This window comes from Lithobates pipiens, unplaced genomic scaffold (assembly GCF_037356315.1).
Source record: "Lithobates pipiens isolate NorthernLeopardFrog02 unplaced genomic scaffold, aLitPip1_a1.2 Scaffold_30, whole genome shotgun sequence".
NCBI classification, from domain to species: domain Eukaryota; kingdom Metazoa; phylum Chordata; class Amphibia; order Anura; family Ranidae; genus Lithobates; species Lithobates pipiens.
In genome coordinates, this window is record NW_027507791.1 from 53,151,739 (window position 1) to 53,167,822 (window position 16,084).

Genomic DNA, 16,084 nt, shown 5'->3' on the forward strand with positions numbered 1-16,084 from the left:
TATGGTAACAATCTTGTAGCTGTTACTAACAGTAAAGGTATTCAACTATCTGCAACATGAACAGTTCTCTTTACCCCACACTCACTCACTGTGGGTCTTCACTCAACAAGCTCCCAGTCTCTCTCCCTAGACTTCAGATCCACTAGCCACTGGATCCCCTGAGATCTTTCACTGTAGCCTTCAGTATCTTCCTCAAGCGTCACCCTCACTTCACCGCTGGGTCTTTGGCTTGGTATACAAAGATACTTCTCAAGCATCACCCCCGCTTCACCACTGGGTCCTTGGCTTGGCACTCACAGATACTCCTCAAGCATCACCCCCGCTTCACCGCTGGGTCCTTGGCTTGGTACACACAGATACTCCTCATGCGTCACCCCCGATTCACCGCTGGGTCCTTGGCTTGACACTCACAGATACTCCTCAAGCGTCACCCCCGATTCACCACTGGGTCCTTGGCTTGGCACTCACAGATACTCCTCAAGCATCACCCCCGCTTCACCGCTGGGTCCTTGGCTTGGCACTCACAGATACTCCTCAAGCATCACCCCGCTTCACCGCTGGGTCCTTGGATTGGTACACAGAGATACTCCTCAAGCGTCACCCCCGATTCACCGCTGGGTCCTTGGCTTGGCACTCAAAGATACTCCTCAAGCGTCACCCCCGATTCACCGCTGGGTCCTTGGCTTGACACACACAGATACTCCTCATGCGTCACCCCCGATTCACCGCTGGGTCCTTGGCTTGGCACTCACAGATACTCCTCAAGCATCACCCCCGATTCACCACTGGGTCCTTGGCTTGGCACTCACAGATACTCCTCAAGCATCACCCTCGATTCACCACTGGGTCCTTGGCTTGGCACTCACAGATACTCCTCAAGCATCACCCTGCTTCACCGCTGGGTCCTTGGATTGGTACACAGAGATACTCCTCAAGCGTCACCCCCGATTCACCGCTGGGTCCTTGGCTTGGCACTCACAGATACTCCTCAAGCATCACCCCCGATTCACCGCTGGGTCCTTGGCTTGGCACTCACAGATACTCCTCAAGCATCACCCTGCTTCACCGCTGGGTCCTTGGCTTGACACACACAGATACTCCTCATGCGTCACCCCCGATTCACCGCTGGGTCCTTGGCTTGGCACTCACAGATACTCCTCAAGCATCACCCCCGATTCACCACTGGGTCCTTGGCTTGGCACTCACAGATACTCCTCAAGCATCACCCCCGATTCACCACTGGGTCCTTGGCTTGGCACTCACAGATACTCCTCAAGCATCACCCTGCTTCACCGCTGGGCTGGGTCCTTGGATTGGTACACAGAGATACTCCTCAAGCGTCACCCCCGATTCACCGCTGGGTCCTTGGCTTGGCACTCACAGATACTCCTCAAGTGTCACCCCCGATTCACCGCTGAGTCCTTGGCTTGGCACTCACGGATACTACTCAAGCGTCACCCCCGCTTCACCACTGGGTCCTGGGCTTGGCACTCACAGATACTCCTCAAGCATCACCCCCGATTCACCACTGGTTCCTGGGCGTGGCACTCACAGATACTCCTCAAGCATCACCCCGCTTCACCGCTGGTTCCTGGGCTTGGCACTCACAGATACTCCTCAAGCGTCACCCCCGCTTCACTGCTGGGTCCCTAGCTTGGCACTCACAGATACTCCTCAAGCTTCACCCCTGCTGACATTTTAGGTCCCCGGCTGGGCACTCCACAAGTGTCATCTCTGCTGTCCTGTTGGGTACCTGACTTGGCACTTGATGCTTTCCCACTTCTTTACTGTCCCCAGCTGGCGAGAAGTCTGCCTCTGGTACTGGCCTCAGCTTACTCTCTGTGGTCTCCGCTAGCGAGGTGGATGTCACCCTTTGTGATGACAGCTTCCCCTCTACCTCCGACCACGACTGGTTCCCCGTCGGTGGAACCGTTACTTCTGGTTGGACTACAAGCCTGCAGTCCCAACCCTGTACTACTTCTGGATAGGCTCTCAGATAGCCTAGCAGCCAGATGTCCCCGCAATAGGCCTTAGGTTTCTGGCCTAGCAGCCCAGGGCAACACGACACACGTCCACCCAGACAGCTGTCCGGGTGTCTCAGAAACCCTGATCATCTGACTCAACCAAAATAAATAGGTTCTCCCAGCAGGCCAAGGGACCCAAGAAAATCCCTGCCCATTGGCTGGGTCATTTTGGTAGTTCCTGTTGTCATTATGATTTAGAAAGAGTAACACACAGTTGATTGATAATAAATGGCTTCAGCCAAACACTAACCATGAGTGAAAGAAAAGTTTTTGTGTTATCATTCATATTCTCCGAAAAATGGCCAGCAACTCATAAATGTTGCCAGGGTATGTAAACTTATAAGCACAACTGTACATTCTCTGTAGAACAGAGTCCATAAGTTTGGTGGTTTCTATCAATCTAACTTCTCTGTATATGTCTTTGTTACAATCCAAATATCTTTACACATCCTGTATACATAACCCATCATGTGCACCAATCCTCTGCACACTGTAATTCTGCGTACACACGACCGGACTTTTTGACAGCAAAGGTCCGACATAACGAGTCCGTTGGACAATTCGATCTTGTATGGGCTCCATCGGACCTTTGCTTGTCAAAAATCCAGCGGACTTTAGGATTAGAACATGTTTTAAATTTTTCCACCAGAACTCCGCCGGACCGAGAAATCCATTTGTGTGTATGCTAGTCTGATGGACAAAAACCGACGCTAGGGCAGCTATTGGCTACTGGCTATGAACTTCCTTATTCTAGTCCAGTCGTACGTCATCACATTCGAATCCGTCGGACTTTGGTGTGCTTGTGTGTGGCCAAGTCCGTTCATTCGGAAAGTCCGTCGTAACTCCGCCGAAAGTCCGTCGGAAAGACCGGTCATGTGTATGCGGCATTAGACATTTCTATACATTTCTTGCAAACTTTGCATGCAAACTGGGGATTTTTGGTTCACATGTATTGCAATACATGTTTAAGCTGGCCAACTGCATCAAAGTAATCCCCCTCTAGCCAGTCCACACAACACAACATAACACACACAACACACACACAGCACACAACACCACAACACACAACAACTGAAATCATTCAGAATTCATTGACAGGTGTATATGACCTGCAGTTGGCTGCCTTCTTACCTGCATTTGACCTGCTTCATACGGCTTTTACATCCCTATAGACTTGTTTGTGAATGCAAAGCCCACCTGAAATGAACAAAAGTCCTTCAACATAAAAAGCAAACTTGGAGATCACTAGAGTAATTCTGAGGCATAATAATAATATTTAACAGCTTCCCCCATCCATCCTGCTGCTCCTAGTTTATTCTGACAGCCGCTGGTGATGGCCTTTAGAATACCCAAACAGTAGCTGCATCCAGTCCTTGTTGGTCCAAATATTTTCAAAGATTGTCAGGCAGCAGGGTGAAGACAGGGTCACCCATGGAGCGAATTTCAGCTGGCTCCTGATGAAAATCTCCTAGTGTATGGCCAGCTTTAATTACATAAAAAACATAGAATAGAAATAGAAATCCAGACTTACTTTTCCACCCACTGAGGGCCCATGTTGGTCATGCTGGCAAGTTCAAAGACCATCATGTTTTTGTTTGATGGGGAGATGGTCTGTTCCTCATGTCGGTAAAAACATTGTGGAGGAATTTGGCCTTCTGAATTCAGGCAGTTGAAATGTTCAAAGACTGTGCCCAGTCCCACTTGTTTTCCTGAAGACACCTGTAAAGAAATATGGAGGTCAGGACGGGTCGTAGAAGACATAATAGAGCATTTTTTGTTGTGATGAAAGTAAAAAATAACATATGGACCAATTTATATAAATATTATTATAAAATTTTTTTTTTATAAATGGAGTAAACCATTTGCTCAGTTTCCACATCTTCATATTGCTAAAGCTAAATGGGATTGGCATTCTAATATAAGAATTTGTCAGACCTAGATGTTAAAGAATGGAAAACAAAAACGTGTGTGAAAACCATTCCCCAGACGTAGGGCGTCCCAATGGATTTAACAGAAACCTACTTGTCGGCGTATTCTTCAAACATTCAGGTGACTTCAATGAACTTGTCACAGAGCTCATCATGGATAGCATCCAACTTTCCCCTATTGAGGAAGAAATGGATGAGGATTTTATCTTCAGCCTTCATCTTCTGGAAGATGTTCATGGCTTGATTGTAGTCACCATTGTTTTGTATGAGACACCTGGAGAAGAAAATATTGGTGAGAAAAGGTACAGAGAATATAACAATAGGACGTAAAGAAGAAAGTTATTTATATTGTTTTAGAAACCCAACACATTCAATATATTTGTACCAGAATGTGTAATTCCTCCCATTTGATGGTCCCCTTTCGTTATCAGAAGCCCAGTTAAATCCACAAAGATGTTTAACAGGGGCGTGTAATTACAATTTTTGATGCAATGATTTGCAGCAGGGCTCATTCCTGCACTACAAATAGAGTATATGGGAGAGGTTGCAGTGTCGTGGCACCAGCACCAGTGCCTAAGGCCCAATTTTTCAGCCCCTGTTTAACAGGGGTGTTTAATTACAATTTTTGATGTAATGCCTTGCAGCAGGGCTCATTCCTGCACTCCAACTAGAGTATATGGTAGAGGTTGCAGTGTATAGGCACAATTTTTCAGCCCATGTTTAACAGGGGCATGTAATACAATTTTTGATGCAATGCTTTGCAGCAGGGCTCATTCCTGCACTCCAACTAGAGTATCTGGGAGAGCTTGCAGTGTTGTTGCACCAGCAAGCAGTGCCTAAGGCCCAATTTTTTAGCATGTAATTACAATTCTTGATATAATATTTCACAGCAGGGCCCGTTCCTGGATAGCTTATCATAAATAGCATCCAACTTTCCCCAATTGAGGAAGAAATGGCTGAGGATTTTATCTTCAGCCTTCATCTTCTGGAAGATGTTCATGGCTTGATTGTAGTCACCATTGTTTTGTATGAGACACCTGGAGAAGAAAATATTGGTGAGAAAAGGTACAGATAATATAACAATAGGACGTGAAGAAGAAAGTAATTTATATTGTTTTAGAAAACCAACACATTCAATATATTTGTACCAGAATATGTAATTCCTCCCATTTGATGGTCCCCTTTCGTTGTCAGAAGCCCAGTTAAATCCACAAAGACTTTACATTTTCATTTCATGAATGGTTACATCTAAACCACAAGAGACCAAAAGAGAAATGAAGTTCTGGGTGGATTCAGCTCTAAAGAAATGTCCATCCAACAACAGAGATTATAGTGATGGACTTTCCCTAAAGTGATCAGACCAAATTCTTCAGCCAGGCTACATCTTCTCAATTCTGCTCTAGTAAGGTAAGTAAAAGACAGAGGACAGAATATGTGTAGGCCAAACTGGAAAATGGTGGCTATGTTGATGTGGATGACAGAGGCAATCCAGGGAACAGATCCATATACTGCAGGCTAAGAGTAAATTGTAGGACACCTCTGAACTTTGGAGACATTGTACATTTTTAAGGTGAACGTTAATGAAAACATTGTTTTCATATGATGTTTCCTGCATAATGCAAGCTGGCTTCAGAAACGTAATTAATTTAACCCATTCCCGCCGAGTATACGCAGATGTGCGTACTCAGCTTTCGGGGGTTATACCGGGATGATGCCCGCAGCTGTAAGCATCATTCTGGTACCGTTGTTTAGAGCGGGCTATCCAAGGATAACAACCGATGCTGCTAAAAGCCGCTCGGTTGTTATACCGGAGGAGCGGGAGCCTCCCGCCAGTACTCTCTGCTCCCCCTTCTTTCCAGCTCCCACCCAGTGCTCTCCACTTCCCCAGGACCAGAGGACTGGCTAGCTGGGGCCGGAAAATGAGGACGGCTGAAGGTGCAGGTGGCCAGGGACCACTCCATCTTACAGCAAACAGATCCTCTGGAAGGAGCACCATCCCCGTCCAAAACGAGAACAGATCCTGCCTGCTGCTGGCCCTCATGGATATCCTGCTGGCATGCAAGGTACCGTACCAAGCATCAACAACACACCTTCCCACAGACAGGGACTGCAGACTGGCATGGGGCACAGGAGGGGCTGCAATGATGGTCACAATGAGGCTGCATTCATGGGCACAGTGAGACTGCATTCATGGCACAGTAAAGCTGAATTTGATGGGCACAGTGAGGCTGCATTGATGGGCACAGTGAGGCTGCAATGATGGGTACAGTGTGGCCACATTTGTGGGCACAGTGAGACTGCATTCACGGCAGAGTAAAACTGCATTTGGTGGGCACTGTGAGGCTGCATTGATGGGAACAGTGGGGCTGCATTTGATGGGCATTGGTGAGACTGCATTGACCTCTTGCATCAAGTCTGCAGTCTCTGACCATCTCCTGTAGCATGTCTGCAGTCTCTGAGGGAGTCTGGAGAGGAGTCAAGAGTGGGAGTGCCGCCAGGATGGGGGTCATGGGAGAAGTCAGACTTGTGTGGACTGTGGAGAGAAGACTATAGGATAAAACCAGAGGCACCAAGCTGGAGCAGACTGACTGAGCCCTGCACAGTGCACCTGAGAGGAGGTCAGTGACAGCGCCACCAGGTCAATCAGGGGGGTCACTGATGTAAGGGGGAGTGAATATGATAATTTAAGGGTTTCCCCTTATTTTAGTAACCCACCCCCCTTACCTTAGTGTATTCTTTCTGCGGAAGGAGTTTCTGGGGTCCCCCTTGATGATTGACCAAGATTGACCACTTACCACTTTTAACTGGAATTTGCATATCTATATATATATATATATATATATATAAAGCCCTATGTTATTTCATATCTACCGTATATACTCGAGTATAAGCCGAGTTTTTCAGTCCACTTTTTGGGCTGAAAAAAGCCGCCTCGGCTTATACTCGAGTCACTGAAAATTTGCCCGAGCTGGAGGAGAAAAAGGGGCGGGGCCATGTCCCTGGCTGACGCTCGTGAATGGCCTGTCAGTTTGCCGGTCAGCACAATCCCCTCCTCTTTCAATTCCCTTCGTTATAGTTTTTTTTTTTTCCTCGGTGTGCTCTATGGCTGCAGCGGGGAGGGGACTCTTTCCTCTGTTTCGGGCGCGGAGGAATACAGCCTCTGCACCCGCTCCGCAGACCGCACATCGCTACTGCAGTGGGGGGACTCTTTCTTTTATTTCGGGCGCGGCGGAATACGATACATCTCTGCACGCGCTCCGCACACCGCACAGTATTAGCATAGGATACTGTGTGCTGCGGAGTGATATGCCCAATCCTCTCTCTCTCTCTCTCTCTACACACGACTACCATAGAAAGAAGCAGAGAGAGCAGGGGCCGGGCAATCCAGTCTATGGAAGTTAAGGTGAGGTGAATTCACGAGGCATAAATTATGGAATAAAAAAAACCTGCTTTTGTGTCATACTGTAGATTAGAATCCTGTAATTTTTTTGTAATCGTTTTTTTAAAATCTTTAAAAAAAATGTTAAAATCTTAAGCAATTTTGTACGGTACTTAAAGGCTGGGTTCACACTGCAGAGGTTACGAGAACCGGATGTGATTCGCACTGCACTGCAGTGCAAATCACATGCGGTCTCTGTGCGATGCGAGTTCAGCCATACAGATAGTATGGCTGAATTGGCATCGCACGTGGCCCAAACTCGCACAGGACCCTTTTTTTGGTCCGCAGCAGAATCGGATCGCATGGGTGTTCACACCATGCGATCCGATTCCTGTCCGAGTTTGCAGATCGCACTGCGATATGCGAACTGATCTGGGGGTGTCATTAACATTTCATTGACACTCCCAGCAGTTCGCATAGGGCAGTGTGAAGTGCCGCTGGGAGGTATGCGATGCGGGAACCCGCCGCGGATTTGCGGCATTCCCGCATCGCTGCAGTGTGAACCCAGCCTTTTTAAACATAATTTTAATAATTGCACTTTAGGCTGGGTTCACACTGCAGCGGGAACGCCGTGAATCCGCAGTGTTTTCCCGCATCGCATACCTCCCAGCGGCACTTCACACTGCCCTATGCGAACTGCTGGGAGTGTCAGTGAAATGTTAATGACACCTCCAGATCAGTTCGCATATCGCAGTGCGATCTGCAAACTCGGACAGGAATCGGATCGCATGGTGTGAACACCCATGCGATCCAATTCTGCTGCGGACCAAAAAAGGGTCCTGTGTGGGTTTGGGCCGAATGGGATGCGAATTCCGCCATACTATCTGTATGGCTGAACTCGCATCGCACAGAGACCGCATGTAATTTGCACTGCAGTGCGGTGCGAATCACATCCGGTTCTCGTAGCCGCAGCAGTGTGAACCCAGCCTAAATGAATTCTAGCAACAAAACACAAAAGAATACCCATTTTTTTTTTTTTGTTACGGTAAATATAAAAGATGTTGCACCGAGTAAATAGATACGATACCAAACATACCGTACCATGCTTTAAAACGATGCCCACCTGTGGAATGGCAGCACACTACGGTAAATTTATATTATCCATAGACGGCGCTTTAAAAGCCTTTAGCCTGGGTTCACACTGCAGCGATGCGGGAACGCCGGGGTCTGGGGAGGGGCAATGGGTGGGGCCAGGGTGGAGCTGAAGGGGGCCCCGTCAGGTAGGCTGTACGGGGCCCCATGATTCTATCAGCGGCCCTGTCCGTGGACATCATCATCATCATCATCACAGCGGGACATCAGCATCATGAGGTGAGTGAAAAATCACAATGGCTACTGTATATTTAATGGGCAGGCTGTATACCGGTATGTGTCTAATGTGTTATCCAGAGCATTATTACAATGGCTACTGTATATTTATTGGGCAGGCTGTATACCGGTATGTGTCTAATGTGTTATCCAGAGCATTATTACAATGGCTTCTGTATATTTATTGGGCAGGCTGTATACCGGTATGTGTCTAATGTGTTATCCAGAGCATTATTACAATGGCTACTGTATATTTATTGGGCAGGCTGTATACCGGTATGTGTCTAATGTGTTATCCAGAGCATTATTACAATGGCTACTGTATATTTATTGGGCAGGCTGTATACCGGTATGTGTCTAATGTGTTATCCAGAGCATTATTACAATGGCTTCTGTATATTTATTGGGCAGGCTGTATACCGGTATGTGTCTAATGTGTTATCCAGAGCATTATTACAATGGCTACTGTATATTTATTGGGCAGGCTGTATACCGGTATGTGTCTAATGTGTTATCCAGAGCATTATTACAATGGCTACTGTATATTTATTGGGCAGGCTGTATACCGGTATGTGTCTAATGTGTTATCCAGAGCATTATTACAATGGCTACTGTATATTTATTGGGCAGGCTGTATACCGGTATGTGTCTAATGTGTTATCCAGAGCATTATTACAATGGCTACTGTATATTTATTGGGCAGGCTGTATACCGGTATGTGTCTAATGTGTTATCCAGAGCATTATTACAATGGCTACTGTATATTTATTGGGCAGGCTGTATACTGGTATGTGTCTAATGTGTTATCCAGAGCATTATTACAATGGCTACTGTATATTTAATGGACACAGGCAGGCTGTACGGTATATTTAATGGACACAGGCAGGCTGTACGGTATATTTAATGGACACAGGCAGGCTGGACAGTATATTTAATGGACACAGGCAGGCTGTACGGTATATTTAATGGACACAGGCAGGCTGGACGGTATATTTAATGGACACAGGCAGGCTGTACTGTATATTTAATGGGCACAGGCAGGACACTGGTAGAATGTACGGTATATTATGAGCCCTAACACAGGCTGCTCTATGCAAACAGTCATGTCATCACTTTCTGTAATATCAGCCTGCATTAGGCCTCAAAAGGTACCCGAACAAGTCTTTTTTTTTTTTATCCTGTTAGAAATGGATCCCAATACTTCTACCGGTAATCCTGGACCAAAAGAAAAACGCAGGTCATTCGAAGCTGGTTTCAAACTTAAGGTTGTGTCAAGAGCAGAAGAAAGCAATAACAGTATTGCAAGTAGGGAATTTTGTGTTGATGAAAAACAAGTGAGGGAATGGCGGAAAAAGAAAGCTGACTTGGAAAAGATTCCAAAGGCAAAAAAAGCTCAACGTGGTTTAACAACTTCATATGGGGCTCTAGAGACTGAATTGCATAAATGGGTTATGGAGTGTCGTCAAAATGGTTACTGCGTAACACGCATGGGAATTCGCTTACGTGCCCTTCAGATGGCTAAAGATGACAAATTAAAAGCGCCAGGCATTGAAAAATTTGTTGCGTCAGCAGGATGGTGTACCCGCTTCATGAATAGGTTTGGCCTATGTTTGCGGCAAAGAACAAAGATTTCACAGAAGTTGCCAAAAGACCTTGATGAAAAAGTGATGTCATTCCATTCATTCATCATAAAACAAAGAAGGATCCATAACTATGACCTGGGAGATATTGGAAATATGGATGAAACACCTATGACCTTTGATCTTCCAAGCAACAGAACTGTGGCAACTTTGGGAGACAAAACTATTTTTCTCAGAACCACAGGAAATGAAAAAAATCATTTCACAGTTGTTCTGTCATGTTTGGCTAATGGAACAAAGCTGCGGCCTGTCATTATTTTTAAAAGAAAGACCTTGCCTAAAAAGGTCAAATTCCCACCACGAATTACAGTGCGCGCACATGTTAAAGGCTGGATGGATGAAGACGGAACAAAAAAATGGCTGGAAGAAATTTGGAAAGAACGACCAGGAGCAGCCTTAAAGAAAAAAACATCATTGCTAGTTTGGGATATGTTCAGAGCCCACACATCTGATGGCATAAAAGAAATGGCAAAATCTTCTCAAGTTACTTTGGCCGTTATTCCAGGTGGGCTTACATCTGTATTGCAACCGCTAGATGTGTGTTTAAATAAACCTTTTAAAGACCGTGTGAGAAAGATGTGGCATGAATGGATGTCATCTGGTCAAGCCCGACTGACAAAAGGTGGAAATCTGATGAAGCCCGACATAGAATTGATAGCAAAGTGGGTTCGTGATGCATGGGAAGAGATTCCGGAGGACATGGTGCAACGCGCCTTCAAGAAATGTGGCATTAGTAATGCTATGGATGGCAGTGAAGACAGCGCTTTGTATGAGAACGACAGCAGTGATGGTGATGACTGCGAACTCAGTGATGATGACAATGTCTACGCTGATAATCTCACACCAGCTAATGCTGAAGCTCTGTTTGGACATACAGATGATGAGGAATCCAGTTTTGAAGGATTTTAACTCTTGTGTTTTAGCTTGGTTGCTGAATGAGCTAAGGTTTTTGTACTTTTAAAGTTATTGTTGATACCATATTGTTTTATTGACCCTCTTTTACACTTACAGAGATAGTTTACTGTTTTTCTTTGAAATAAATATTCAAAAACATTATTGGTATCTATTTTTATTTTTGAAATTTACCGGTAGCTGCTGCATTTCCCACCCTAGGCTTATACTCGAGTCAATAACTTTTTCCAGTTTTTTGTGGTAAAAGTAGGTGCCTCGGCTTATATTCGGGTCGGCCTATACTCGAGTATATACGGTATATATAATACACTCTTCATCAAATGTGCTTTAAAATGTATGGTTTTTCCTTTCATGAAAAAGAAAATAATGACGTTGCTGTTGGGCTGGTATAATAATGCTGTGGGGCTGGTATGAAATTTTTTCCAGGGCTGGTTTTTATCCCCAGTCCGGCCCTGATCACATTCAGTAGGAAGATCACACCACCAATCCTAAAATCTTCCCCCGACACGATACCCTGGTCAGGAGATTGGTCCCCTGTTTGTTAGGAAAAGTCAAAGTTATCTTGCTCTTTTAGTAACCATGATGATTCTCACCCCTGAGAACCAGCCTGAGATAAAGTAAGGACCTGTATTGAAGGGCTCTGGGCTTGTTTCAGTGGTATTGGATTAACATCAGTTTGAGATGCTTCTGTGATCATTCAGAATTCATTAACAGGTACATTGGATCTGCAGATGACCTGCTTCAAGGTGGTTCTACATTCCCATAGACATGTATAAGAATCATAGGAGTGCACACAGGGTGTGGCAGATGTGCCTGGGAACACCCCGTGTGCATTATCATTATTGCTCTGTGTGGCGGCGGGGAGATGGGAAAGATCTCCCACTGAGGAACTCTGCTTATAGGAGAAGTGTGGAAGGCAGCACTTCTCTTTTACTCTGAATCTTCAGGCAGGGACATAATATACTGGCAGGGAGATCGGTAATATCTATTTTCTGACTGGCAGAGTGCCACAAGGGAGATTGGTACTGGTTTTATAACCAATCAGGACACCTGGTGGGAGCTCATGTGACCATACACCAAGCTACCTGTAAGCCAGTATCATGGGACTTCTGCAAAGAGTGGAAAGAAAATGATGATGGGGTGTGAATCCCACATCCTTTACCCCCATTTTCCCTTCCAAGTTGTTCCAACCTGTATTCAAATTCATACAGATACAGTGCAGGTATTATCACTGCAACATCTGACCCCTTTTACCTGCCTAGCCTGTCGATCAGGGGTCTCCAAACTTTCTAAACAAAGGGCCAGTTTATTATGCTTCAGACTTTAGTGGGGCCGGACTGTGGCCAGAGGGATTGGACTATTTCCTGGCATCAGTGAGAGGAAACATCACCATGTTTGGTATTAGGGGGAGGAATAGTGCCCCATTGTTGGTGCCAGTGGGAGAAATGGTTTCTAGACATGTGCACTGACAAAATATTTGTTTGTTTTCATTTTTTTTTTTTTTTTTTTTTCATTTTTCGGCTCATTCGTTATGATCAAAATTAATTATTTTGAATAAATTTCTAAATTCAAAAATTAGAAAATTCGGAAATTGGAAAATTCGGAAATCTGAAATGCGAAAATTTGAAAATTCAAAAGGTCGGAAATCCCGAAAAATTCGAAGATATTGAATCTGAAAATTTGATAGAACGAATATCTGAAAATAAGAACGAAAATTAGAAAATTAGAAAATCTGAAATAATAACTAACTAATAAAGAACTATTACTAACTATTAAATTATAGGTATTGGAATTTCCTTTCATAATTTTGTTAGTGAACGTAACAAATTAATTAATAATCGGTTTTATTATTATTGATTTGTTACATTCTATTAGTTTAGATACGGCATTCGTTATTTTTCATAATTCGCAACTTCCAAAATGAAAGGAAATTTCAATACCTATAATTTAATAGTTAGTAATAGTTATTATTAGTTAGTTATTATTTCAGATTTTCAAATTTTCTGATTTTTGTTATTATTTTTGGGTTTTTCAAATTTTTCCGATTTCCGAATGTTCAAATTTTTTACTTTTGGATTTTCGCATTTTCCACTTTCGGATTTTAGAATTTTAGAATTTCCGAATCTCCAAAACTTCGAATTTTAGAATTTTAGATTTTTTAATTTCGGAAAAATGTGTTAAAAGGGTTTTTGTGAATTTGAATATTTGCAAATTAATGGTTTCCAATTGTTGTCAGTTGGCAGCAGGGGCGGACTGACCATTGGGCCACTCAGGCACTGCCCGAGGGCCCCCGAGCCACTAGGGGGCCCATCAGGGTTGCCAGCCTCAGTAAAACCAGGGACAGTATGTAAAAATCTGTGTTTTTTTTACATCTGTCTCTGAAATGTCCCTTACCGACATCCTTTTGGTCTAAAAATCCCAAGATTATAGCTGCCCCACCTCTCCAGTACCTTCTCAGCCAACAGAAACATGTCTGTGTATACTGTGTGTACATGTATGTGTATACTGTGTGATTGTATACTGTGTGTGTGTATACTGTGTGGCCTCATAATCTCGGATTGCCTAGGGGCCCCATAATCTCCTATTGCCCGGGGGCCCCATGAGTTGTCAGTCCACCCCTGGTTGGCAGAATAGTCTTCTATCAGTGGGAGGAGAAGTGCCCCGAGGACTGGATAAAGGCAAGCAAAGGGCCACATCTGGCCCACGGGCCGTAGTTTGGAGAACACTGTTTTAGATTGTCACAAATGGGGTTTATTCACTAAACAGGCGATTATGGACAATTGTCAAGGAATTTGTAAAATATAATATATATATATGAGCTTTGGGCTGCACATGTCCCTGCAGCATTTAATGTCCCTAAAGTATACAAAAGTCCCAGGTGACGCAGGTCCTAAAATCTAGGGAAACTAGAACTGTCATTATTAGTCTGCACAATTATTAAAGCCAACTCACTGATCAGATTGTCAGATGTCACTTTGTATTGATCCCCTACTGGTTATTGATGGGAAATATCAGATACTAACTTCTTATGCCGCGTACACACGACCAGACTTTCCAGCAGACTAGGTCCGACGGTCTTCCCGACGGACTTTCGGTGGAGTTCCAACTGACTTTCCGAACGAACGGACTTCCAAATGAATGGACTTCCCCACACATGAACTGAAGTCCGTTAATTTTGAACGTGATGAGTTACGACGGGACTAGATAAGGAAGTCAATCCCACCGCTTTTATCGGCGAGATTGACACCTTACGAGCCCCGTCGCCTGATATGAATATTAAGGGGAACCCCCTACGCCGAAGAAACGGCGTGGGGGTCCCCCCAAGTCCCATATCAGACCCTTATCCCGGTGACCTCCTTATGACGGCACAGTCCCAGCATGCCCGGTGACCACGCCTCTTAGGATGGCACAGTCCTGGGGCATCCACCCACCATGTTGAGGGCATGCGGCTTGGTACGGTTCAGGTGGGGGGGGCGCGCTCGCTCGTCCCCACCCCCTTTCCTGACCAGCTGGGCTGCGTGCTCGGATAAGGGTCTGGTATGGAACTTGGGGGGACCCCGACGCCGCTTTTTCGGCATAGGGGGTTCCACTTAAAATCCATACCAGACTTAAGGGACATTGTCGCCTCTCTCTCGCACTCGCTGCAATAGGAAAATGTGTTTTTCCTATTGCAGCGAGCGTAAGATAGGATCGCACTGGAAACATTCTCGCGGGCAGGTGCTGCAGCTGCCCTTGCGTCGTACTTGGTCCGTTGGACCAGCATAAAAACAAACGGGCTTCCCGCTAGGAACTGGGTCCGGCGGAGTTCCGGTGGGAAGATTTAAAACATGTTCTATTTCTAAAGTCCTTCGGATTTTTGGACAGCAAAGGTCCGATGAAGTCCACACACGGTCCAATTGTCTGACAGATTCGTTCCGTCGGACCTTTGCTGTTGAAAAGTCCGGTCGTGTGTACGTGGCATTAGAAGGCTAAGCCTGGCATTCTGATGATTTTTCTTGATGTTTTTTGTTATTGTGGCAATGATATGGACCGCTTTCTCCTACACGCAGGTAGGCGGTGTGATCTAATTTCACCATTTTGCCTGGAAAGAGATGTATATATTCCTGGCAAGCGAAATTCGATATCCTGTAATTCTAGAGAAAATCACCAGATCGCAGAAATCTAGTAAATCTCTGAATGAATGAATGAATGAAATACTTGTATAGCGCACAATGTGAACTGAATCGCCTCTAGGCGCTGTGGCGAGCTTTGATCATCTGCTAAAAGAGGAAGGTCTTGAGTTTTTTCCTAAAAGCCAGGTGATTTTCTTCCAGGCGGATGTTGATTGGTAGAGCATTCCATAGCCGAGGCCCTTGGACAGCGAATCTCCGATCACCCTTGGATTTATACCGGGCTTTGGGCACGAGGAGGAGGTTTTTGTTGGCTGATCGAAGACTGCGGTTTGGTGTGTAATGATTTATTTTCTCCATTAGGTATTGCGGAGCTTCTCTATGCACGCATTTGTGGGTGAGGCAAAGGGTCTTGAACGTGATCCGATTTTTTACGGTTAGCCAATGTAAGCTCCTCAGTGAAGGAGAAATGGATTCCCAGGGTTTTTTTCCTGTTATCAGCCTTGCCGCCGTGTTTTGGATCAGTTGTAATCGCGCAAGTTGATATTGTGGTAATCCTATGTAAAGCGAGTTTGCGTAGTCCAGTTGTGAATTAATGATTGTTCCAACTACCACTGCTTTGTCATTCTTTGGGATAAAAGGGATGAGTCTGCGAAGCATGCGCAGCAGATGGTGAGATCCACTGACTACAGATCCTATTTGCGCATCCATTGACATTTGTGCG